Source organism: Suricata suricatta, chromosome 15 (assembly GCF_006229205.1).
Source record: "Suricata suricatta isolate VVHF042 chromosome 15, meerkat_22Aug2017_6uvM2_HiC, whole genome shotgun sequence".
NCBI lineage: Eukaryota > Metazoa > Chordata > Mammalia > Carnivora > Herpestidae > Suricata > Suricata suricatta.
In genome coordinates this window covers 29,387,306-29,397,460 of record NC_043714.1, presented here as the reverse complement: position 1 = coordinate 29,397,460, position 10,155 = coordinate 29,387,306, and the positions used below count along the sequence as shown (strand labels likewise).

At 33.5% G+C, this 10,155-nt stretch overlaps 1 pseudogene; it reads left to right on the top strand.

Annotated features, from left to right (window-relative positions):
• Window positions 1-9,034: 9,034 nt before the first annotated feature.
• Window positions 9,035-9,726, top strand: LOC115279513 (annotated as a pseudogene).
• The last annotated feature ends 429 nt before the right edge of the window (window positions 9,727-10,155 follow it).

The following is a 10,155-nucleotide window of genomic DNA, read 5'->3' as shown; positions in this document are numbered from 1 at the left end:
CAGATATGACTTCAATAATAAGGGCATAGTAAAATAAATTTAAGATAAGTCAATAAATGTGTCAATTTAGATAAAACAAACTCCTGTAAGACAAAAACAACCAAAGAGCATCCATAAGAAATAGATAACCTAAAAAGCTCTATATCTAACGAAATTGAATTTGTGATTAAAAACCTTCATAGGAGGATGCCTGAGTGGCTTAGTAGATTAAGCTTCTGACTCTCAGGTTCAGCTCCGGTTATGATCCCGGGATACTGGGATCTAGCCTTGCCCTGGACTCCATGCTGAACATGGAACCTGCTTATGATTCTTTCTCTCTCTCTCTCCCTCCCTCTCTCTCTCTCTTTCTCTCTCTCTCTCCCCTCTGGCCATCTCTCCCCAACTTGTGCACATGCTCTTTCTCTCTCATTAAAATAAAAAAAGTACTTAAACAAAACAATAAACCTTCATAGGAAGAATACTCCAGGACCAAATGGCCTCACTAGTGAAATTTATCAAAAATTTAAGAGGAAATAACACCAATTTTATGCAAACTTTTCCAACAAATTCAAGAGAAAGAAAAGTTCAAGATCATTCTATGAAGTAAGCATCAATCTGATACAAAAAAATTACAAAGACATTAAACACACAGAATGGAAAAGAGAGGGAGGGAAAGGGAGGGGAAGGAAAAGAAAGGCAAGGCAAGGGAAAGACAGGGAAGGGAAGGGAAGGGACTAATGTCCTTCATAAACAGAGGAGTGGAAGGGAGAGGAGGGAAGGGAGGGGAGGAACGAGACTAATGCCTCATGAATAGAAGCAGAAATTCTTAATAAGCATTTAGCAAATAAAATGCCACGATACATAGAACGGATAACACATCATAACTAAATGGGATTTATGTCAGGATTACAAAACTGTTTTCATATTCAAGAATCAACCATTTGTAATTCACCATATTGACAAATAATAAATTAAACAAAAACAATACATTCATCTCAATGGACACAGAAAAAGCATTTGGCAAAATCTAATATACACGCCTCATAAGAACTTTCAGAAAACTAGAAATAGAGGGATACCTCTTCATCTTCATGAAAGATATCAATGGAAAAACCTCCAGTTAACATCATAATGATAAAAACTGAATGCTTTCCTTCTATGATCAGAAACAGTTAAAGGATGTCTCCTCCCATCATTTCTACTACAATACTGTAATAGAAGAATCTGGCCTATGCAACAAGGGAAATAAAATGCATTGGAATTAGAAGAGAAGAAGTAAAACTGCATTTGAAAATGACAGGATCTTGTAACATGCAAGTATGGAGAACTCATTCACTCAACTGTTATTCCCTAAAGTAACTATCTACAAAAATATTAAGAAACAAAGATGTAGGGGAACTCATAATAACTACTTTGAAAATGGAAGGTAAATAAAAATAAAGTAAATTTATACAATAATAAATTGTATTCATAGTAGTTCAACCTAAGTTCTATACCATGTATGTCCACATAGTTTATTTACTTCTGCATTTCAGTCACTGCATGAAGTAGTTTAGGGAATGAAATAAAGGCATAATGCAAAAATTAAGGGTATTTAATGATTTTAATTTTAATCAAGAAACGTATATATACAGCAGGTTTAACTGCTAAGTTTAACTTCACTACTGCCTAAGAAAATATTTTTTTAAACTCTGCTTATTTTGCAGGACATCATTGGTACAGCTTGCATATGAGAAAATAAACTTTATTTTACATATTACTATAAACATATTCTGACTGAGTCCACAGAAACAGATTCCAGATCATCTCAAAACTCAATCCTACTTTCATATGGGCTCTAGACCCTTTTTCAGTCTATCTCTGTACACAGCCCTTTGGAAATCAATGGAAATTCCCTCTTCAAATCAACAATATGAAGGTATGAAACCACACGGAGAAAATGACCCTTGAGATACTATGACTCTTGAAATTGAAAAGTTACCTTTTTATTACAATATAGCACATTTCCTATTTCAAGAGCAATAAAGTTACTTGTTAAAAAGTATTTCTACAACAGCTTTCACATTCAGCAACACACTGATGTATTAAAATTGAATTGAGACTTTAGGAATGACAATATTGAAAACAAAAGTAAAGTGCTCATTTAAAGTAGTTTTATGAACTAGTTATCAAGTGTAATCATGGTTTTGAAACTATTGGAATGCAAGGAAAAAAAACCCTACCATTTCCATTATAGACTTGAGATAGCTAACTTATTAAAACTTAAGTGGTATAACTCTAACTATATATTTTATATATATATATATATATATATATATATATATATGGCATATAAATTTGACACTTTTCCACTAATTTAGTGTAAATTATAGTGGCATTAATTAAATTCACAATGTTGCACAGCCATCGGCACTATCTACTTCCAAAACGTTGTCATCACCCCAAATGAAAATATGTACCCATTAAGATAACTCCCCTTTTCCTTTACTTCACTCCTGGTAACCTCTAATCTACTTTCTGACCCTTGAATTTGCTCATTTGTGCAATTATGCAATATCTGTTCTTTTATGCCTGACTTATTTCATTGTAGCATAATATTTTCAAGACTCATTCATGTTGTACATGTATCATAATTCATTTTTAAGGCTGAATAATAATCTACCTTGTTTATCCCACATTTTGTTTATCTATTCATTGGTTGATAGACACCTGGGCTGTTTTCACCTTTGATTATTGTAAACTATGCTACTATGATTATTTGATAATACATATCATTATGAATTTCTACTTTTCATTCTTTTGGATATATACCTAAGAATGAAATTATTGAGTCATATGGTAATTCTGTGTTTAATGCTTTGAGGAACTCTCAAACTGTTTTCCACGGTAGCTGTACCACTTAGCTTTCCTACCAGGAATATACAAAGGTCCCAATTCCTCTACATCTTCACCAGCATTTATTATTTTACTTTCGTGTGTGTGTATCCTAGTAGGTATGAAGTGAAATCTCACCGTGGTTTTGATTTACATTCCCCTCATGATTGATCATGCTGAGCATCTTCTCATACGGCTTATTGGTCATTTTCATGTTTTCTTTGAATAAATAGCATTTTGCTTTTTTGCCCATTTTATAATAGTGTTGTTTGTCATTGTTGACTTGTAGGAGTTCTTTACATATTCTGGATATTAAACCCTTAGCTCATAAATGTGATTTGCAATTTTTTTTTCTTTTCGTGTGGGCTGTCTTTTTATTCTATTGATAGTGCCCTGGGTCTATGTTTTTAGGGTCATTTAAAAAGTCATTGCTAAGTCCAGGGAGTGAAGATTTGCCCATACATTTTCTTTTAGGAGATTATAGTTTTAGCTTTAAATTTGTATCTTTTGATCCATTTTTATTTATTTCTATATATGGTATAAGACAAGGATCTATCTTATTATTTGCATGTAATCCTCAGTTTCTTCTTTTTGAAGAAACTATACTCTCCCCACTGGAAGGTTGTAGCATTCTTGCTTAATGTCAGTTGCCATAAATAGATATATATGTATATGTATACATATATATATATATGCATTTTTATTTCTGTGGTGTCAGTTTTACTCCAACGGTGCATATGTATATCCTTATGTTAGTACTACATCATTTTCATTCCCATAGCTTTGAAAGTCTGAAATTGTGAAGTATGAGCTTAACTTTGATATTCTTTTTCAAGATAGGTTTGATTACTCAAAGTCCTTTAAAGTTCCATATGAAATTTATAAGTTTTTCTATTTTTATCCAAAATACCTCACATTTTGATAGGAATTTCATTGATTCTGTATTTTACTAGAAGTGTCATCTTAACAATATTAAATCTTGGTTATATGAGTGAGATGTCTTTCCATTTATTTGTCTTCATTGATTTCTTCCATCGATGTTATATTTTTCAATGTATTGGTCTTTACCTCATCGGTTACCTTTATTCCTAACAGTTTATTCTTTATGATATTACTGAAAATGACATTGTTTTCTTAATTTCCTTTTCAGATTGCTTGTTGTGAAAATATAGAAATATAAATCACTTTTGCAAGTTGAATTTTCATCTATCAAATTTCCTGAAATTTCAAATTAGATGTAGAACTACTTTGTGGATCCTTTAGAGTTTTTCACATGCAAGATCATGTCATCTATGAGCAGAAACAATTTTACTTCTTTCTTTCAATTTGTATGCCTTTTGTTTATATTCCTTGCCTAATTACTCTGGCAAGAACATCAGATAACAGTGTCAGAAAACAGTGGTAAAAGCAGATATCCTTGTCTTGTCTCTTATCTTAGAGTAAAAACTTTCAGTCATTCACCTGTTAGTTGTGGACCTTTACCATGTAGAGAAAGATTTCTTCTAAACACTTTTTGAGTATTTATATTATGATAGATGGGAAACATGACACTTTTATGCATCATTTAAAGTTACCATTCAGGTCTTTATTTTCTCTTTATTACATTAATGTAGTATAATACACAGATTTTCATATGTTGAACCGCTTACTTTCTTTGTGTAAAGTCCACTCGGTCATCTTTAACATGCTGTTGAATTCACATTATTTTATTGAGGATTTTTGCATCAATGTCATTGACCAAGGATATTGGTGAAATTTTCTTTTCTTATAGAGCCTTTGTCTGGCTTTGTTTTTAAGGAAATACTGGCCTCATAGAATAAGTTAGGAAGTATTACTCTTCATTTTAGAAGAGTTTATGAAGAATTGTTGTAATTCACCAGTGGTTCTGTGCTTTTCTTTGTTGGGAGGTATTTCTTTGAATTTTTAATTACGATTCAATCTGCTTACTTGTTAGAGATCTATTCAGATTTTCTTTTTCTTTTTGATACAGTTTTGGAGTTTGTGTATTTATCAGAATTGAACCATTTAATCTAGTTTCTCCAATTTGTTGACATACAGTTGCTCATAGTATTTTCCTACAATCTTTTCTATGCCTGTAAAGTTAATAAAATGTTCCTTCCTTTTCTGATTTTAATAATTTGAGTCTTTTACCTTTTTTCCTAGTCAATTTGAATAAAGATTTTTTATTCAAGTATAATTAACATGCAGTGTTATAATAATTTCAGGTATATAATATAATGGTTCAACAATTCATTACTCAGTGCTCATCACAAGTGTATTCTTTTTTTTTTTTAACTTTTATTTATTCTTGAGAGACAGAGAGAGACAGATCATGAGCAGGGGAGGGGCAGAAAGAGAGGGTAACACAGAATTGGAAGCAGGCTCCAGGCTCTGAGTTGTCAGCACAAAGCCCAGTGCAGGGCTCAAACCCACCAACTGTGAGATCATGACTTAGCCAAAGTCAGACGCTCAACCCACTAAGCCACGCAGGCGCCCCCACAAGTCTATTCTTAATCGTCTCCATGTTTTCTCAACCATCCCCCCATGCACCTTCTGGGAATACCAATTTGTTCTTTATATTTCAGAAACTTTTTTTGTCTCATTTTTTTCTTTGCTTGCTGTTTCTTAAATTCTATATATGAGTAAAATCATATGGTATTTTTCTTTATCTGACTAATTTATTTCACTTAGCATTCAGATCCAATTGTGTTAATGCAAATGGTAAGATTTCATTCTTTTTTATGGCTGAGTAATGGAGTGTGTGTTTGTAGGCATGCACACACACGCTCATATTTAATTTATGCCATCACCTGTAGCATCTTTTTCTTTTTCAAGTTTATTTATTTATTTTGAGTGAGAGAGGAGGGGAAGGGGTAGAGGGAGAGAGAGGGAGGGAGGGAGAGAGAGAGGGAGGGAGGGAGAGAGAGAGAGAGAGAGAGAGAGAGAGAGAGAGAGAGACTATCTCAAGCAGTCTCCATGCTGTCAGTGTGGATCCTGATAAGGAGATCAATCTCACGAACTGCAAGATCATGATCTGAGCCAAAATCAAGAGTCAGACACTTAACTGACTGAGTCATCCAGACACCCAGATGCCCCATTGGCATATTGTTCTAAAAGGTGTTTTGAGTGGTACTTGACTGGCTCACTGGAAGAGCATGAGACTCTTGATCTCAGGGTCATGAGTTCAAGCCTCGTGTTGGATATAGAGATTACTTGAGAGACAGGCAGGTGATAGATAGATAATAAATAAAGTTGTTTTGAATTTAGAATATCGTCAATAAATGTAGTATAAACTTTATGAAACATGTTTTTGAGCATGATAAATGACTTAGCCCATTATAATCCATATGCATTTTTCACTGACAATATCTCATTTCATTTCCACAACACTTTGCATAGGTATTATTATTCACATTTCATAAGTGACAAAATAAAGATTATAAAAGTTTAATGATAAATTCGTAACTTGCAAATGGGAGAACCAGAATGTAAAGTCAGGTCTCCTGAATCTGTATCCTGCACTCTTTCAACAATACATTACTCCTAGAATATTGCCCTCTGGTGATTTGAGTAAACTATGAATATAAAATGTGTACATTGAAGAATTTGTAGACTTTTCAAAACTATTTTATTCTGCTACCAAAGTTATCATTGTTTTCAAATAAGAGAATGAACACTTTTACATCATTTTACTTAATAAAAGTAAATACTCCAGAGGATGCACTTTCACTTCTTTTGCTAGACTGTATTGTTTTAAAGTTTGAGATATATGTCAAAACACTCATATCTAAAAATAAAAATAGCATGAACAAATAACTTGCCAATGTTCATCTGATTTGTGTAACTTCTCATAGTTTAGAATCATTATTTATTTCAAAAGATTGTATTTTTGTTTTTATTTTCTAGGTCCACATTATATGATTGTTACTTCCTTTCTATATAAATAATAGCAACCTGTATGATCCCCAGAGTGGCCAGTCGTCTGAGACCTAGTGGGAAAATATCTCTATTTTGGCATTAAAGTCCTTCTTGTTTGCAATCAGAATGCCATTTACTTTGTACTGTACAGAATTCTTTGTAGGAGTTTCTAGAAAATTTAAAGTAGGAAATTTGATGAGACTATGCAAACATGATAGTTTCCTAGAGGTAGACCCAGTAACAAGAAATGTGACAATTTACACTGATCAAAGGAATAGACAGACTCCTGAGCTGTTGCAAAAAATGAAGGCTACAAGTGACAAGTCAGATCCAGTGTATTATAACAAGAAATTAAATTACTCTGATATTTCAAAATAAAGAAAGGAATATGCACTCAATATTTCTATACATATCTTTAATTTTTAAAGTGTTTCTTTTGTAAAAAATACAACTTCTTGTCAAATAAATATAGCATTGCAGTGCATAGTTTAATATGTGCTACTTTATTTGAGTCTACAGAAGGTACTTCAAAAATTAGTAACTAATTCTACTATACAGAGAGGTTTACTTAATAGCATCTCTATTTCAAGTCTGTGTTTTGTGAAATACATATTGGAGTAGAAAAATAACATCATTTGGCCCAATTAAATTAATGGTATGTAACTTAATGCTTATTTTGACTACACTGTTAATTTAACAAAAAACAATAGATAATCCGAATGTCCATCAATACAGGAATGGGTGGATAAATTATGCTACTATTACATGGAGCATATTGAACTGTTTACTCCCTAGTGATAATCTTCTTCTCCAACCTTGTCAACTTTTAATTATATCTCCAGGAACAGAGTTCTCATTTAGATTCCATAATGAAAAGCACTTGAGTAAAATTTAAAGTTAAAGAGAAGGAACCATTATTCTCTGCTGTTAGAGATAAATAGCTGAACAGATGTGAAGCATGAAGCAAGTTCCACGTGAGTTTTGTTAATCATCTGCAATTGAGATAATTGATAGGCACTTCCTGGGTTTGGGGATTTACTAATTTCTTGCAAGCTGTAAAAGGTGATCATTATTCTTTGCCCCTTCCTCTACTGCCAACTTTTTAAAAAATATCTATTTTCTTTTACACATGCTCCTGCTAAAATATATAGTTTCAGTTCTTGAGACAAAAAGACAATTACACATCCTTAAAATCAATGACTTGAATCTCTATGCATTGTCATGGAGAAAAGTTCACAAAATATTATTTCATGAAAGCAAAAGAATGCTACAGAATGATGTTTATTTTGTGAAATATGAAAGTCTGTTTTAACAAGCCGTTCTCACAAAATTTGTTTAGATTATGAAAAATGTTTACATGAACATAGATATGGGAATAAGATAATTAAGGGGCAAAACTATTACCTCCATAAATCTCAAAATTATTTAACCTGATACAGCATAATAATAAATTATGTTTTTAATAAATAATAATGGTAGAGAAAATATTAGCAAAACTTAAATTTTTATTTAAAAAATTTTAATGGTTATTCATTTTTAAAAGAGAGAGAGAGAGAGAGAGACAGAGACAGAGACAGAGACAGAGCATGAGAGGAGGAAGGGAGAGAGAGAGAAGGAGACACAGAATCTGAAGCAGGTTTCAGGCTCTGAGCTGTTAGCACAGAGCCCGACACAGGGCTCAAACCCACCAACCATGAGATCATGACCTGGGCCGAAGTCTGAATGCTTAACTGAATGAGCCATGCAGATGCCCCTAGAAAAACTAAACTTTTTAAAGATTGGTCTAAGTTTTATGAAAATTATAATTGCTTATAAAGGATTAAATTGTTTTGTGTCAAAGAACACTATATTTCTAGTTTATGAAAATGTTTGCTTTTTTTGTTGTTGTTCTTCACATCCATTTGCCCTTTTTATTCTGTCGTTTTACCCTGATTGTCAATTCTGTACTTGCCACTCTTCCAAAACTCATATACTTCAGAAAAGTAGAAAGATACTCTTCAAGTATTTCTAGGGGACACCTTCTCTTTCTGTATGATGTAAAGCAGGAAACTTGTAGATCCTGTATTTTTCTGGAAGCCAATTTTATGAGTTTGAGAAACATCAACAAGAAAAAGTGCACTCCCTTAAGGCAAATTAAGTCTCCTTTTGTGTTCTCATGCTAATGATAGGTGGCTTCTGCTGAGGGATGCATATAACCACCGCTGGCCCAGGGAAAATCTCCCTGCCTGCCGCATTTCCTCTGTCAGTGCTGGAGCTCACCAGCATGTCCATGATGCCACCCAAATGCTCACAAATGGGCTGGCCTGGGGTGGCAGCGGGGAGGATCAACAAGTTTGGCAACGCGTCTGTCCAGCAGACTACGTCCCTCACCCTGGAGTTCACCATGAACATGGACCCTCTTACCAATTACATTTTTGGTACAAAAGAGCCTCTGTATGAGGACAGCTCTGTTCCAGTCATATTTCAGCGCATGAGAGAGGAATTTGATCAAATCAGATGAGAAGGACTGTAGAAGGGGCCCTGATTGTACGTGAGCACCCGCTACGGCATGTGTTACTGCTACAGTTGGGAACAACTTTCTCCACATTACATGATGGTGAAGTTAGCCCAGAAGAAGATGACGTTTAAGGACTAAAACACTTAATGACAAGTATACCTGGTCATCCAAATGTACTCCTGCAAAATGGGGTCACTGATGACTGCATTGGTAACTGGGGGAGACAAAATTTTGAACCTCCTTAGTAGTCATATATACTTTCACATATTAAAAACCTAAGGAACACTATGGAGCAGTTTTTGGTTCAACTTTAAGAGAAAGCCTTGTTTGCAGTCCCTAAAACTTATAAGCTGATATCTGCACCATCGTTTAAATTGTATGACAGTGCACTAGGATATGTACCCATCATTTCTAGTCTCCCTCAGTTTCTGAGCAGGTTCAATTTTATATACAATTGAATTCCTGCACAATGGAAAAGTAAAAGAAGCTGTGTCTGTGAGCACAGCTATTCAGTATAGAATTAACATGATAGAAAAGATTTCTTTGATTTTTATCTCTTTCTTAATCCCTAAATTGCTACCTACTTTCTGTCATTTGAATAGTAGAGTTAATATAAAGAACTTGAGAGTGGTGTAAACAAATGTGATAATGTTTCATTTACTTTTGGTTCTACTCATACTTTTTTGTACAACATTAAAGAACATAGACTTCTTCCTATTTGCATTTTTTAATTTCACCTTAAATTTGTAAAATTCTTTAAAATGATAGGCAAATAAGACACAAATAAAATAGGTCTTTGATGACAGTAGGAATGAATCATCAGATCAAACATTCTGAACTTCATCCTACCTCTATAACAATTTTTCCATATCCTTAAAGCCAGTGTG